Source organism: Cupressus sempervirens, chromosome 3 (genome assembly GCF_028749045.1).
Source record: "Cupressus sempervirens isolate cs-2001-9-10 chromosome 3, ASM2874904v1, whole genome shotgun sequence".
NCBI lineage: Eukaryota > Viridiplantae > Streptophyta > Pinopsida > Cupressales > Cupressaceae > Cupressus > Cupressus sempervirens.
This window is the reverse complement of record NC_143120.1, coordinates 192,898,710-192,913,987: the sequence shown is the minus strand read 5'-3', so window position 1 is coordinate 192,913,987 and position 15,278 is coordinate 192,898,710.

Below are 15,278 nucleotides of genomic sequence, written 5' to 3'. Positions count from 1 at the left end.
CTCTGTTCTATTTATCATCTTCCTCCATCTGGTTCCTGTCTTTGAGATTTTCTAAGAGAGAGAGGATGTTGTCGTTGATCGAAGCGAGGAGGGAGATCATTTGACTTGCCAGGTTGTGATTGTAGTTCTTAATATTTTTTACTCTCCTCTCCATTAGAGTCTCCCAGCTGTTCCGATCGCCTTGGCTATCTGCACCTGTCTTGCTCTTGATTTTTTCCATTTGGGAAACCCTATCTCTGACATCCTCAAGCTCATGGAAAAGCCATTTAATTGATTTGAAGTTGTCGATCATGCTATTGCGGGCATTTTTCAACAGATTCATGCCCGTTTGTCTTGCATTATCAAAAATAGCCACCATAGCCGGGTCAATTAGCTCATTGAGTCTAGGCTTCTCGAGGTCGTCCACCAGGAGTTGGGGGTTCATCGCCTCTCTGTAGATTCCCATAGTGGCCGTTCTCACATTGAAGTTCTTCCAAGCCTTCCTTCTGTTATTAACTTGCACTTCCCCCTCAATCTGTCCAGAGTTGTCATTTTCCTCCAAAGGAGGCTGAGGATGTATAGGGGAGAGGGGAATGGGCAAAGAATCCTTTCCCTGACTACTGGAGCGCTCCATGCTCTCTCCCTCCCTCTTCTGTCTTTTTCTCAGTTTCTCCTCATCCAGCTCCTCCTTCGAAACCTTGTCAGAATCATCAGTATCCATTTCCTCCTCCACCTCAGTAGAGCCAGTTTTAGCTGGGGTATGACCTCTAGGGCTCTTTCTGCTGGGTAATTTGATAGAGGGGTAATCCTTCTTATGGCTTTTAGTCTTCTTACCTGAATGTTCAAAAACCTCATCAGAGCTGATGCTCTCGACATCGTCGAAATCTGAGGAAAAATTGGAGCTGCTCTTGTCAACATCTGCCCCCTGGATAGGGTTTTTGCTAATGGTTTGAGCATGGAAATGCTCATGAATCAGAAGCAGAAGACCCTCATGCAGTGCCGAGTTGACGGTAGCTTTCTTTTTAAAACTAGAAATGGCCTTGTTCATCGAGTTAAAAAGATAATACGGGAAGGAGATCTTACTACCATGGCGAAAATGATTCAGAATCACAAAATGGTGAGTCCTAACCCTATCAAACCTGGGGTCTAGGGTTATATATTCAATGACAGCATAGAGAACATACCTCCAGAGCTTGTTTATAGTATCCGTTACAAAAAACGTCTCTTTCTTGCCCAACTTGTTCAGCTCTTCAGTGTTTTTCACAAAATCCTTGATTGCATTAGAAGACATCTTCTTGTCTCTGAAGAATTTATGCCCCTCCATCGGAATCCCCGTGACTTCAGCAACCACATCCTCAGTAATTTGAAAGTAGACCCCGTTCACCTTAACCTTACCATTATTCCACGAATTCACCATGCTGTTAGTGATCTCAGGATCCGAGCCATGAAGTTTCTCGAAGAAATTAGTAACCCCACCCTTTTCCAGCTCTCTCCAAACTTTGGCCTTGTTCTTCCACTTCTGAACTTCCCCCACCGGCTCCTTTCTGCTCCTCTCACCCGTCATGTTTACCTGATCAACTTCCACAATTCTCATGAACTCTGAACTGTGCAAGTTATTTGCATTCGAAAAAATGGTGATGTTTCTTTTATGATACCCATGATTATACCCCTTTCTGAAAATAATGGTATCGTCCTTTCGAACGTGTCAAAATGTCAGAGGAAACCCCTTTTGCTGGTGAAAATCACGATGCCAATAATGGCACTTACCATTCATTAAGCAATCTTTATTATCCATAATTGCATTGGATTTGAGCCGTCCTTCCCAAGATTTTATCTTGGTCGATGAGCAACTTTGCCTCCGCCGGAAAATCTTTTTCGGCATGCCAGGTCAGATTATTGGTGGCGTTAACCCCTTTATTAGCAAACCAATCAGCGACTGGGTTTGCCTCTCTGTAAACATGAGTGACGTGGACCTTATCGAACTTTGTGAGAGTGGCGCAAGTCTCAGCAATTATGTTCGCAATCGTCCACGAGGGAGGGGAAATACCATTAATGGTATTAATAATGTTTTTGGAGTCCCCCTCAAGCCAGAGTTTAGTAATCCCGGCTTCAAAAGACAACTTGACCACCTTACTCGCAGCTCTTGCTTCAGCCAGATGAATAGTCTAGATTCCCAGCGGGGAAGCAAAGGCAGCTATTCCCTCCCCATAGCTATTTCTTATGATTCCATCGCAACCTGAAGGGCCTGGGTTACCCTTAGAAGCCCCATCAAAGTTGGCTTTTGACCAACCATCTGGGGGGAGAAGCCAGCTAGCATCCTGCCTTTTGAGGTTCCTGTCTTTTTCTTTAGCTATCTTTCTATCCCCTTCTTCTTCTTCTTCCTCCTTCAGCACTTGGAGATTTTCCTTTATATTCTTCGAGACCTTCCTGCCAAGGATTATAGTCGGCTCCTCTCTGTCTCTAAATATTCTATTATTCCTTTCCTTCCAAATTCCCCAGCAAAAATGGGGTAAAATCCAGTCCGAGTGATCCTGCCGACCAACAATCTTACAAAGACCTTTCCACTGATGGAAAAAATCCATGAGATTATCCGGTTTGCACCAGAGGGTTTCATTATCATGTGTGATGACATTCCACACCTCCCTGGCATAGTCACATAAGATGAAAATGTGATTTCAGGTCTCAGCCTGATTCTTACACAAGGGACATCTACTGGGCATAACATGTCCTCGCTTCATAAGATTGTCATGAGTAAGGATTTTGTTCTGAAGAGCCAGCCAGTAAAAAATGTTGATCTTTGGAGTGAGACCTGGAATCCAAGCCTCCGCCCAAGGGGCCTTCTCTTTTAAGCTCCAAAGGGAATTATAGCCTGAGGCAACAGAGTATCTTCCATTGGGATTATCCCTCCAGACCAGCTCATCCCCCAAATTGATAGGAATCATGGAATTGAGCATAAGCATTATAGGAGTCAAGTCCTCAGAGATGAGGGATAGGTCACTCCATTCCTGGCCATTCCAATAATCACAAACTTTGGACCCAATTTGATCAGTACAAGCTTGCATCCATCTCTCAAAAATAGGGTTATTGATAAGTGGATCTTGGGAAAGCCATCTATCCGACCAGAACTGGATGTCCTTCCCATTTCCCAATTTCCATGATATCCTGGCCTTAGCCAGGTCCCTGGCTTTCATGATCCCATTCCAAATGTTCGATCCTTTTGGGATATCTTCATTAAAAAGGGTGAAAAGAAGAGTGGGTCTTCTAAGGTACTTGTTTACCAGGGTGTCCCTCCATTCACCGGTGCTACTGAAGATCCGCCATATTTGTTTAGCTAGGAGAGCCTTATTGAGGTGAGTGATCTTTCTAATGCCCAGACCTTCGTACCTCTTAGGGAGGCAAACCTTCTCCCAAGCAACAAGAGGGTATCTTTTCTTCCCTTCATTACCATTCCAAAGGACGTCTCTCTGGATTTTCTCCATTCTTTCAGCTATTTTCCCCGGAATTCCAAAGAGGCTCAGGGCGTAGATTGGCAGATTTTGAAGAGAAGATTTGACTAAGAGGCATTTCCCCGCTTGACTAAGAGAGACCCCTTTCCAACCAGCCATCTTCCTGTTGAATCTGTCCAAAATACCATTCCAAAAAGACTCCGGGGGTGAGGATCCCAAAGGAAGACCAAGATAGGTAGAGGGGAAAGAGCCTACCCCACAACCCAGAATCCTGGCGATTTTTCTTTGTCTAAACTCAGAGGTGTTGATGAAAAAGAGCGAGCTTTTGTTCCAATTAATCAGCTGACCCGTCCCACTGGAGTAAGTATCAAGAATCTTCTTCAGGGCTCTAGCCTCTTTGACAGAAGCTTCCCCCCCCAAGATATTATCATCAACAAATTGCTGATGAGTGAAGGGAACGCAATTAGAGGAGGGAAGGATCCCTTTGATACAAGCCTCACGTTTTCTACAGTCTATAATCCTTCCTAAGCATTCAGCTAAAATGATGAACAAAATGGGCGAAAGCGGGTCTCCTTGTCTGAGGCCTCTGGAAGGTTTGAAAAAATTAGAAGGGACTCCATTAACCAGAACAGCCAAGGAGGAGGTGGACACCAATTGAGAGATAATTTTGCAAACTTTACTGTCAAAGCCAAAAGTCGAGAGGACCTTCCCAAGGAGAGACCAGTCCACCCTGTCATAAGCTTTAGAAAGATCCAGTTTGAGAAACATACCTTCCCGTTTGGATGCCTCAAGAGAGTGGATGACTTCGTGCACCATCTGGACAGAATCCAAAATTTGTCTCCCTGGAACAAAACCCGATTGATGCTGCGAGATTATCATGGGCAAGATCTTGAGCATTCTTAAAGTGAGAACTTTAGAGATGATCTTGTAGAGTGAGTTGCACAGACTAATAGGTCTAAAGTTGTCCAACGAGTCCGCCCCAGGGGATTTAGGAATGAGAACCACAAAAGTCGAGTTTAGCTCCTTGAGAATAGATTTGGCTCCAAAGAATTCCTGGACAGCCTGAACAACCTCTCCCATGATCACCGGCCAGAACCTTTGGAAGAAAAAAGTGGGAAAACCGTCCGGGCCTAGAGCCTTGTCAGCAGGCAGAGAAAAGAGAGCCTCTCTAACTTCCGAAGCATTAGGAATAGCACAGAGCTATTTATTATGGATAGGTTGAATGAGCTGAGGGATACAGTGTAACAAATCCTCCTGGTCCAAAATGGAAAGCATTGGGTCCTCAGAGAGAAGGCTAGAGAAAAAGGAAACAGCTTCTTCCGAGATGGCAGATTCTTCAGTTAACAGCTCCTGCCCCTTTCTGATACCATAGATCCTGTTACTAGCACGGTGCTTGAGGGTGGTTAGGTGAAAAAACTTAGTGTTCCAATCTCCTTCCTTTAGCCAGGTGATCCTCGATCTTTGCCTCCAAAATTTTTCTTCCTTATTAATAATGTTATGAATTTCAGATAGGGTCTTGAGCTCCGAAACCCTGTTGGTCTCAGTGTAACCTTCCTTCTGAATGCAATCTTGGATAATAGTTAGATTATCAAATAACTCTTTCTTATCATGGAAGATGTGACCAAAATTAGACTTGTTCCAAATTTTAATCATCCTCTTCACATTGCTAAGTTTTCTGGTGACTCTGAACATGGCTGAGCCCTCCACCTCTATCCCCCACCATTTCTTGATATTATCCAGGAGGTCAGGGTGAGAGGTCCACATTTTCTCAAACCTGAAAGGATGGTATCTCCTGTGTACCAGAGGGGAAACTAAAAGAGAAATGGAAGAGTGATCCGAACCAATTCTGGGAAGCAGAGATAGTCTGCAGCTGAAGGATTGAAGCCAGTCTGAAGATATAAGAGCTCTATCCAGCCTAACCTGAATGCAATCATGGCCTTATCTCTTGTTTGACCAGGTAAAGGATCCGCCCTTAAGCTCTACGTCCATAAGGGCCAGATTATTTATGAAGTTAGAAAGATCCTGTTTACTTTCCCAATTCGGGGGCATACCTCCCTTTTTCTCTTTATCTTCTAGCGGTGTGTTAAAGTCTCCCATGATTATACCTTTCTTAATGTCACAATCTTGCACCATATTACCAACTTTGGTCTAGAAGTTTTTTCTATCTCTCTTATTATTGGGGGCATAAATATTCACTAAAAACCAGGAATCATTGGTGTGCAAATGTTGAACTCTGCAGAAAAGAATGTTATCTTCATCATACTCAGCTACTATATTGAAATACTTATCATTGAAAAGTAACAGCAGTCCTCCAGACGCTCCTTCAGAGTTAGAGGCTATGCCCTTCATGCTATTGTTGAACTTAATATTTTCCATCCTTTCCTTCTTCATTTTAGTTTCCTGGATTAGAAACACATCAGGCCTTTGGTCCCTTATCATATTTCTAATAACTTCTTGCTTGTGGATTCCATTGAGTCCACGAATATTCCAAGATAAGATCTTCATGATTTAACTACTGAACATGCTTCCTGGATGGTGCGCTGCGTACCATCCTTAATGTTTCTTCTGGCTTCCTCTTTCCTAATTTAATTCTTGTTTTTCCTTCCCACTAGGTTAGATTTGTGGCTGAGATCAGCCTTGGCCATGCTTCTAGTAGAAGGGGGAGATACCGGAGAAGGGTCCCTGCTATTCTTCTTCTTTCTACTCCTGACTTCTGTCCAGGGATTCTCTTCTCCCTCTAGTCCTTTGTCCAGCCAAGCATCAATTCTCGCCAAATCTTCCATTGTCAATGCAAACAACCTCTCTATGATTCTATTTACTGTTGAAGGGGGGGGACAACACACCGGGTTAGGGTCCTGGGACATGGGTTCCCCCTCCTTTAGTTCTTCCATGGAGTTCGGGACAAAGGATAGTTTCAAGTCATCCTCCTGAGAATCCAGAGGGGGAAGAGTCATATTTTCACCTGTCTCCTCAGGTTTCTTCTCAGATTCCTTCGCATTGGGGAGAGGTGTTGAATCGTCTTTCACTCCTTTCTCTTCTCCCCCTCCTACGTTTCCAGTCACTCGAGGAGGCCCTGATTCCTCTTGGGGCGCATTAGGAGCAGTATTTGTTTTTCCTTCTGCCTCTCCATTTGCCTTGACTTGCGATGCTTTTTTCTTCCATTCTTTTTTGGGATCTAGAGAATCTTTTATCCCCCCTTGTGGACGAGCCTTTCCCACCGTACTCTTCCCTTTGAAAAGTGGGCATGATCCAGCCTTGTGGCCAGCCTTCTTACAATGGAAACAAGCAAAAGGCACACTTTCATAGTCAATCTTTTGAGATCTATTTCCCAGACGAGATTGTAGTTCTAAAACTTGAGGCATGTCCTGGCCTTCGATGACTCCTACACAGATTCTTGCATAGTTCAATCTTTTCTTAGCTGTTGTGACAGGGTCAATGGAGAGGAGCTCTCCAAAGGTCCTGGCTATGCCATCAAAGACATCCTCATGCCAATATTCCAAAGGAAGTTCCGAAAGTCTTAACCAAACTGGAACCTGAGATTGGAAATCATTGTTCAAATCCAAGTTGGATGTCCATTTTTGCAATATTAGGTTGGATTTGCCCAAAGACCAGTTCCCAGCACATAGTATACGAGAAAAATCTTCCGAGCAAGAGAACTTGAAAGACATGAAGCCTTTGGCCATAGTAGTCACTTCTACATGCCCTTTAAGGTCCCATTTTCTCCTGGTAAATGTCCTCACTACATCAATATTAGGTCTTGGCCCTACAAATTTTCCTACCAGAGTGTTCGCCATGCTTAGGATATTGTGGTCAATAATTTCCCTAGGGATTTCTAGAGCAAAAATACCTTTCTCCTTATCAGATTTGTCAATGACTTTTGGGAAAGATGATTTACCTGATGGTTTTATCCCGAATAGATTCGACCAGCGTCCCCATGCCCCAGACGGCCCACTGCCCACATGGGGGGGAGGGGGAATCTTCTCACCTGGATGGGGCAACATAACCCGTGGGTCCCCATCCTTTGAGGCATCCTCATCTTTCCCCTCCATTTCCTGCCCTGCGCTTGCTGCATGCCTTGTTGCATGCCCTCCTGCAGACGTGCTCTCCTGTTTCCCGCCTTTCTCCAGATTCGAAACAACGTGATTCGAATTGCAGTTCCCGCCCGCTCCATCCCTCTCTCTCATCGTGCCCATTGAAAAGACAGATTCTTCACAAGGATATGTTATCTCAAAGGGAAGTTGATAATTTAAATCTAACCATTAAAAATCTCAGGATTGGCAATTTACATATAGATCCTAGAAGCAATATGTTGGAGTATCAAGTGTCTAAAAAAAATGTTAATGTAGGAGGATGTGTGCTTAATAGCTAAACACACATTGTATAATCTTTTCAGTTATTTTTGTATCTTCCTTGTATTGGATCATAAATTGTAATCTACCTGAATTATATCTTTCTGTTAGTAGTATTGTAGACACTTAAAATTTTCCTAAACACTATAGTAATTGATTTAATATCTCCCTTGAAACTATAATTAATTATTTACTAATTAGTTGTATTTTTCATATTCTTCTACTTATTTAATTGAATTTATTTAATTAAATAGGTTCATTTCCCTGATGTATTTAAATTTAATTTAAATGCATCCCCTCTAATGTATTAAATTTATTTAATGCATACTGCTCCATAAATCCCCTTTTAAATAAATTCTATTTATTTAATTCCCTCCATTCTATTAAATTCTCTAAATCTATGATTAAATTAAATCCTATTTAATTTAGTCTTAAACCTATCCTAAAACCTAGTCTACACCCATCGCTCTCATCCTTCTAAGCCTACCCACTTCTTAATCCCACTTATTTATTATAAACACCCTACTAAACCCCTTTCAGATCCTAAGTGTGTGCTCACACATGTGTGAGAAATCCCTCAAACCTTTTACACCCTTCACACCTTCTATGCCTCTTACACCTTTGTCCCCCACTCCTTCCTTTAAGTTTGCTCACACATGTGTGAGCAAACTTTGAATTTTAACCTTTGCATGACTTCTCCATGTCTCCCTTGTGGAACCTATATGGATGCCACATAGATGCCACCTCCCCAAGGCCTCTCTCAAGCCTATGAATAGAGCCCTTGTCTCAAGCATTTTCCATCTCCCTCATTTGCATTGTTATCATGCTAGTGTGATTCTAGAGTTTTTTAGAGATTTGTATGCTTAGAACTAACCCTTGGTAGTTGTTTGTATTACTTAGGTTTCTAGCTTGCATTTAGCTTTTATGGTAGTATGATGTTGTAGGTTTCTTTCTTGCATTTCATTTCCATCTCATTCCTAGAATCCTTTGAGGATTGGCTCACTTATAGCCATTTCTTGAAGGTTTTCTTCACTCATTTAGTCTTAGGATCATATCATTTTGCATATCATTTTATCATTCAAGGGATTCAATAGTTGTGTTTTGGGAGAGCACATCTACATCCCTCACATTTGAGAACACCAACAAGGCCTCTTATGAGTGCCCTTGTTGAGCTACTTTGAGGTTATGTGAGGACTTTATTTGTTGGTTACATAGTTGTTTTAAAACTCAAGTAGACTTAGTGGTTTTATCAATGTTATTTGAATCTTGAATGCATATGCTACTAATATTTTCTTGTTTATGCGTGGTCCCAATAGGTTAGGTTTTCCCATATACAAGTATTTTTAGATGTTTTAACTACTTATGTTTGCTTTTGTTTGAATCAATTTTGTAAACTCCAACTTATACTATTTTAATATAAAAAATATATCCCCATTCAAAGTGTGGACACCATGGAAAAAATAATGGCAAAGAAAACCCCCAATGTAACTTGGGGCATTAGTTCAGTTATTGAAAATTACAATTGCCTCATTAACATGAGGTCTTTTAGAAGGCATTACTTCTAATTGCATAGATGTAAATTTCTGAGTTTATCATAGCCAAGGGTTATTGACTTGGTATTGATTTACAAACCCCTTAAACCTTTCTTCTATCTTCTATCTTCTATCTTGAGTTATAGATAAATTTACCCCATAATCAAGGGTCTTAAGAGGGCATACCATCTTTTACATTATGATATTTCCCAATTTGTAGATAGAGGATTGATTAGTAGGAGGATGAATCAGTAAATCAACAATTTAAATAATTTATTACCTTTTAGTATTATCAATGATAAGATTTAGTCATGACTATAACAACATTATCGGTTAACTACCTATTAAAAATTCATCCATTACAGTAAAATATTCACAACATGATAACACCAATATTTATATCATGGAAACCCAATTTAGGTGAAAACCACAATGTCAAATTGGTGCTTACAACTATTTGTTCTCTTTAGGAATATGCTATGTTAAGAGATTATTTGGTTAAGGGATACAAAAATATTGTTAGGTGTTACCTTGTTAAAGGAATTTCCTCTAGACCTATTAGAGTCTTTACTCTATTAGGAGAAACCTTGTTAAAGGGTTTTAACACTCTAATCTAAGAATTCTGCCATATTAAAGGATTTACAATGTTGAAGAAGGAGATTGTTGAAAATAGATTGATACAAGTATGATAAATTTGTTTCAGTCATTGTTTTTGTCACTGATGTTAAACCTACTTTTTGCTAGTAAGACAACTACCTATTTATGCATCTGGACCTTGGATAACTAATTCATCCCCCCGCCCCCTCTCAATTATTCTAAAGAATTCCAACAATTGGTATTAGAGCCATATGCTTAAGAGGACTAATTTGAAGGTACTAAAAGCACAAAGATCAAGATGTCAAAAAGAGATGTACCTAAGCTTAATAGAGATAACTTTCCTACATGGAAAAGTTTGATGAAGCTACACCTTGGAGCACTTGGAGATCATGCACAATCTACCATCACTACTGAGCATGTTGATCCTACTAGAGTCCTAACTGTCAAGGATATGAAAAAGAAGAAAGAACACAACCAAGCAATGTTGGAGATTTCCTTCGGCCTAAGCTATGTTGAATTTGATAATATCAAAGGTCTTGACAGTGAAAAGAAAATGTGGGATGCTTTAAACACTATGTATGGAGGAGACAAGAATGTTCTAGGAGCCAAAGCTAAAAGTCTCAAAGGTAAGTTTGGTGATATGAGAATGCAAGAAGGCAAAAATGTTGCTCAATATTCTTAAGGATAAAAGATGTTGTTAATTCAATAAGAGAACCTACTGGTACAATAGATGATGATATTGTACTAAGAAAAGTTTTAAGAACACTACTACCTATATATGCTATTAGAGTTTTTGCAATACAAGAACTGAGATGTATACCAAGAAATATTCCATATCTTGAAGGTCTAGTAGGTAGACTCACTACTTTTGAGCTATCTAATTTTGATAATTACAAACCTAAAATATTGAATCTACTTTCAAAGCTAAGCTTTCCTTGAAGGAACCTAATGAGGAGAAGAAGAAGAAGAAAAAGATAGAGTATGTGTCCAATGACAGTGACACACGTGAGGAGGATGTAGATCAACTTGAAGCACTATTAGCAAGGAGATTTCATAGAGGTAAAGGTAAATTATCTATAATTTGTTTCAATTGAAATGAAGTTGGTGATGTTGCTGCTAGATGTCCAGAGAAGAAGAACTATAGAGGTGGTGACAAGTACAAAGGTAAAAGAGATGAAGACAACAAGGATTACAAAGATAAAGGCAAGAAGTCTTGCTACATTGTTGAAGAGGAAACAAGAGGTGAATCTGATGAACATGATGATGAAGTGGTGTATGTCGCAATGAGGGATGAATCTGATGAAGATGAGGCAACTGCACTTGTGTCTTGTGTGAACAAGAATGATAAATGGATCATTAACAGTGGGTGTTCACATCACATGCCTAAAGATAAAAGTAAGATCATTACCTTGAATTTGTTATGATGGAAATAGTGTAAGATTTGATAATGATGCACCATGTTTGATAAAAGGAAAAGGCTCTATCAAACTAACAAAAAATATTCTATGTGACAATGCTTACTATGTTGAAGGATTTAACTATAATTTGTTGAGTTTGTCACAATTAAATAATTCAGGATGTAAGGTTGAGTTTGAAACAAGATTGCTAAGATATATGATACTGATGGAAAATTGATTGGAAAGGGTGATCAAATTAGAAGTAATCTATTCTATCTTGCTATAGAGGATGCTATTTGTCTAATTGTAAAATTTGATGATGTGTAGCTATGGCACAAGAGGTTATGTCATGTTAATTTTGATAACTTGATTAGTATCAATAATATGAGAAAAGTTAGAGGTTTTCCTAAGTTGAAGAAGCTAGATAATATAATGTACAAACAATGTCAGTTAGGCAAAATGAAAAAGTCAAGTTTTAAACGTAAAACTCATACCTCTAAAGGAATACTAGAGATTGTTCATACTGACTTGTGTGGACCAATTGAAATGCAAAGCTACAAAGGAGATAAGTATATTATGCTACTTGTTGATGATTATTCTAGAATGATGACAATTATGTTTCTAAAATAGAAAACTGATGCTTTCCAAATGTTTAAGTGGTACTTAGCAAGAGTTTAGAAGGAAATAGGTAAAAGTCTGAAATATTTGCGATCTAATAGAGGAGGAGAATTTACATCAAATGAGTTTGAGATGTTTTGTAATGACAGAGGTATCAAAAGATAAACATCTGCTCCTAAAACCCCTCTATAAAATGGAATTGCTGAAAGGAGGAACATGTCTGTAATGGACTGTGCTAAGACACTCATGATAGAGAAAATGTTGTTTGAAATACTAGAGAGAAGCTGTAAGTATAGCTGTCTATACCCTAAACCATGTACAAGTCAAGAAAAGTACTCATTCAACACCTTTTGAACTATGGCATGGATACTCACCAATGTAAAATATTTTAAGGTATTTGGAAGCAAATTTTTTAGTCTTAAATTTTTTAGGAATGGTAAACTAGATGCAAAAAGTGAAGAAGGTATATTTCTAGGTCATTCCACAAGAATTAAAGCTTACAAGTGTTTAAATACTAACACTAACAAAGTTATGTAAAGTCCAAATGTTAAATTTGATGAATATACAAAAGTACATGAGACTGAACCTATGAAAGAACCAAAATAATACAAATCATTTATATGCTTTTATGAACGTACGCCTATTGAAGAAGATGCTATAAATCAAGCCACAAACCAACAATAAGTTTCAATGACTGTTAAGTCACATAATATGAATGTCGAGTTGTATTCAGGAACTAAGCTACATTCAGATGTCGAGTTACATAATGAAGTTGAGGCACATTATAATTATGAGATTAGTGTACATGGGAGAGATGCTAAAATACCTTATAGAGATGTACATATTGACTCTGAAGTAGACAGACCAAATGAAGAAACCAAAGCTGAACCAAGATTGTCCAAATATGTTAAGAGACATCATTGTGCTGCACAAATCATTGGAGATAAAGATGCTAGATCAATGACAAGAAACAAGTTGAGAAATCATACATGCTTGATGAGCATAAAAGAGCCTAAATCAGTAAAAGATGTGGACTAGAGTAAAGCCATGGAAGAAGAGATTGAACGAATTGAGAAAAATAAGACATGGACTCTAGTTTCTAGACTAGAAGGCAAAAATATGATTGGCACCAAGTGGATATTTAAAAATAAGCTAGATGAAAATGGTGAAGGCACAAGGAACAAGGCGAGATTAGTCTGCAAAGGATATCAAGAAGAAGGAATTGACTATGGAGAAACATTTTCTCCTGTTGTTAGATTGGAAGGAGTGAGAACTCTTCTTGCTTATTCTACATACAAAGGTTTCAAATTTTATCAAAAGGATGTTAAATTTGCATTTGTGAATGGTATATTAGAGGAATAAGTTTACATAGAACAACTAGAAGGATTTTTTGATGTTAACAATAAGAACACAATATGTAGATTACACAAAGCTTTATATGGTTTGAAACAAGCACCAAGAGCATGGTATGAGAGACTTCATAATTATCTTGTGAAGATTGGATTTGAAAGGACTAATGATAACAACAATCTGTACATGAAGACATAGAAAGGAAAAGGCATTTTGTTATCTAAATTTTTTGTTGATGATATCATATTTGCAGGTCAAGATGCTTTATGTAAGGCTTTTGCAAATGAAATGAAGCAAGAATTTGAAATGTCTAGTTTGGAGAGATCAAGTTCTTTGTGGCTTACAAGTACATTAGATGAAATATGGTATATACATCACTCAGTCAGAGTATGTTAAGGAGATACTGAAAACTTTTGGACTAGAGGATTCCAAACTAGCAAGTACACCTATGGTGACAAGACATAAATTGTCAAAGAATGATGATTTCGCTGAGGTAAGTCAAACATTATAGAGGTCTATGATTGGCAAATTACAATATGTAGTACATGGCAGACCTGATATTGCATTATTTGTAGGGATAGTTGCAAGATCTATGCTAATCCCAAGGAGAATTATGTGATGGCTATAAAGAGAATAATGAGATATCTGAAAGGAACAGAGGAATATGGTCTATACTATAATAAAAATGAGAAATTTGAATTAAGAGCCTATATTGGTGTTTATTAGGCTAGAGACATTGATGAGAAAAAGAGCACCAGTGGAGGAGCATTTTCCTTAGGCAAGAGGTTGGTTACATGGACTAGCAAGAAACAAAATTACATTTCACAATCTATTGTTGAAGCTGAAAATGTTGTTGTTGTTGTAATTTCTACAAACATTGTATGGATCAAACAACTTCTCAAAGGTATAAAAGAAGAGATCACTGAACTAGTGACACTTTATTGTAATAATAGAAGTATGATAAATATATCGAAGAATCCTGTGATGCACACAAAGACTAAGAACATTGCAATTATCATTACTTGAGAGAATTAGTTCGAGATAAAGAGGTGAAGATGGAATATGCTAACACAAAAGAGAAAATTGTAGATATCTTCATAAAAGGATTACCTAAGGATGCTCATGAGTATCTAAGAGGTAAACTAGGGGTGATACCCCTATCAAAGGTTATCTAAGTAACAAAAGGAGTGCCCTACATCAAACATGTTGATTGCCATATGTTACAAATTGATGTAGTGGATCTTACTTTAGGAGCTGCCTAAAGTAATCAAAGAGCTGGAACTACAAATCAATCACAAGTAAGGTGACATGAGAGAAAATGAAGAAGTTCATATCTACATATTAAGATGACAAGTATTTGGCATTGTTGTCAAAGAGGAAGAAATATAAGAGTTAAACTGATCTTGAAGGGAGAAATAAAAGAGATTGAACAAAGAGGGAGAAATCCTAACACACAGAATGAGGGAGAGATGTTGAGAAAGAAAGTGTATCTATTGATAACATCTACCTAGCAAGAGGGAAATACTATAGAAGGAGATATAAGAAGTAATTTAGAGGGAGTCATAAGGATGAATTGATTGTTGATTGTCTATTGATTAGAATAGAACATAATTTTGTAACATATTCAGAAGATGAAAGTTCCTGATAGAGGGAGAGATTTCAATGCAAGGAATTTTTTTTTTTTTGGTATTTTGTTGGTCTTACTATTTTAACCAAGTCAGTTTGGTTGATCAGTTTGGTTTGTCATCAATGCCAAAGAGGGAGATTGCTGAAAACAGATTTATACAAGTATGATAAATGTGTTTCAATCATTGTTTAATCATTGATGTCAAACATGCTTTTTGTTGGTAAGAAAACTACTTGTATGATTTAAGTACTACCACTTGTTTGATTGATGAAGAGGATTTGATAAAAAAGATGTAACAAAAGAACCTAGAGGAAAGGTTGAGTTATGATATAAAAAAGAGTACAAGAATCAACTAAGATAGTGATATCATAGTGCATTGATAA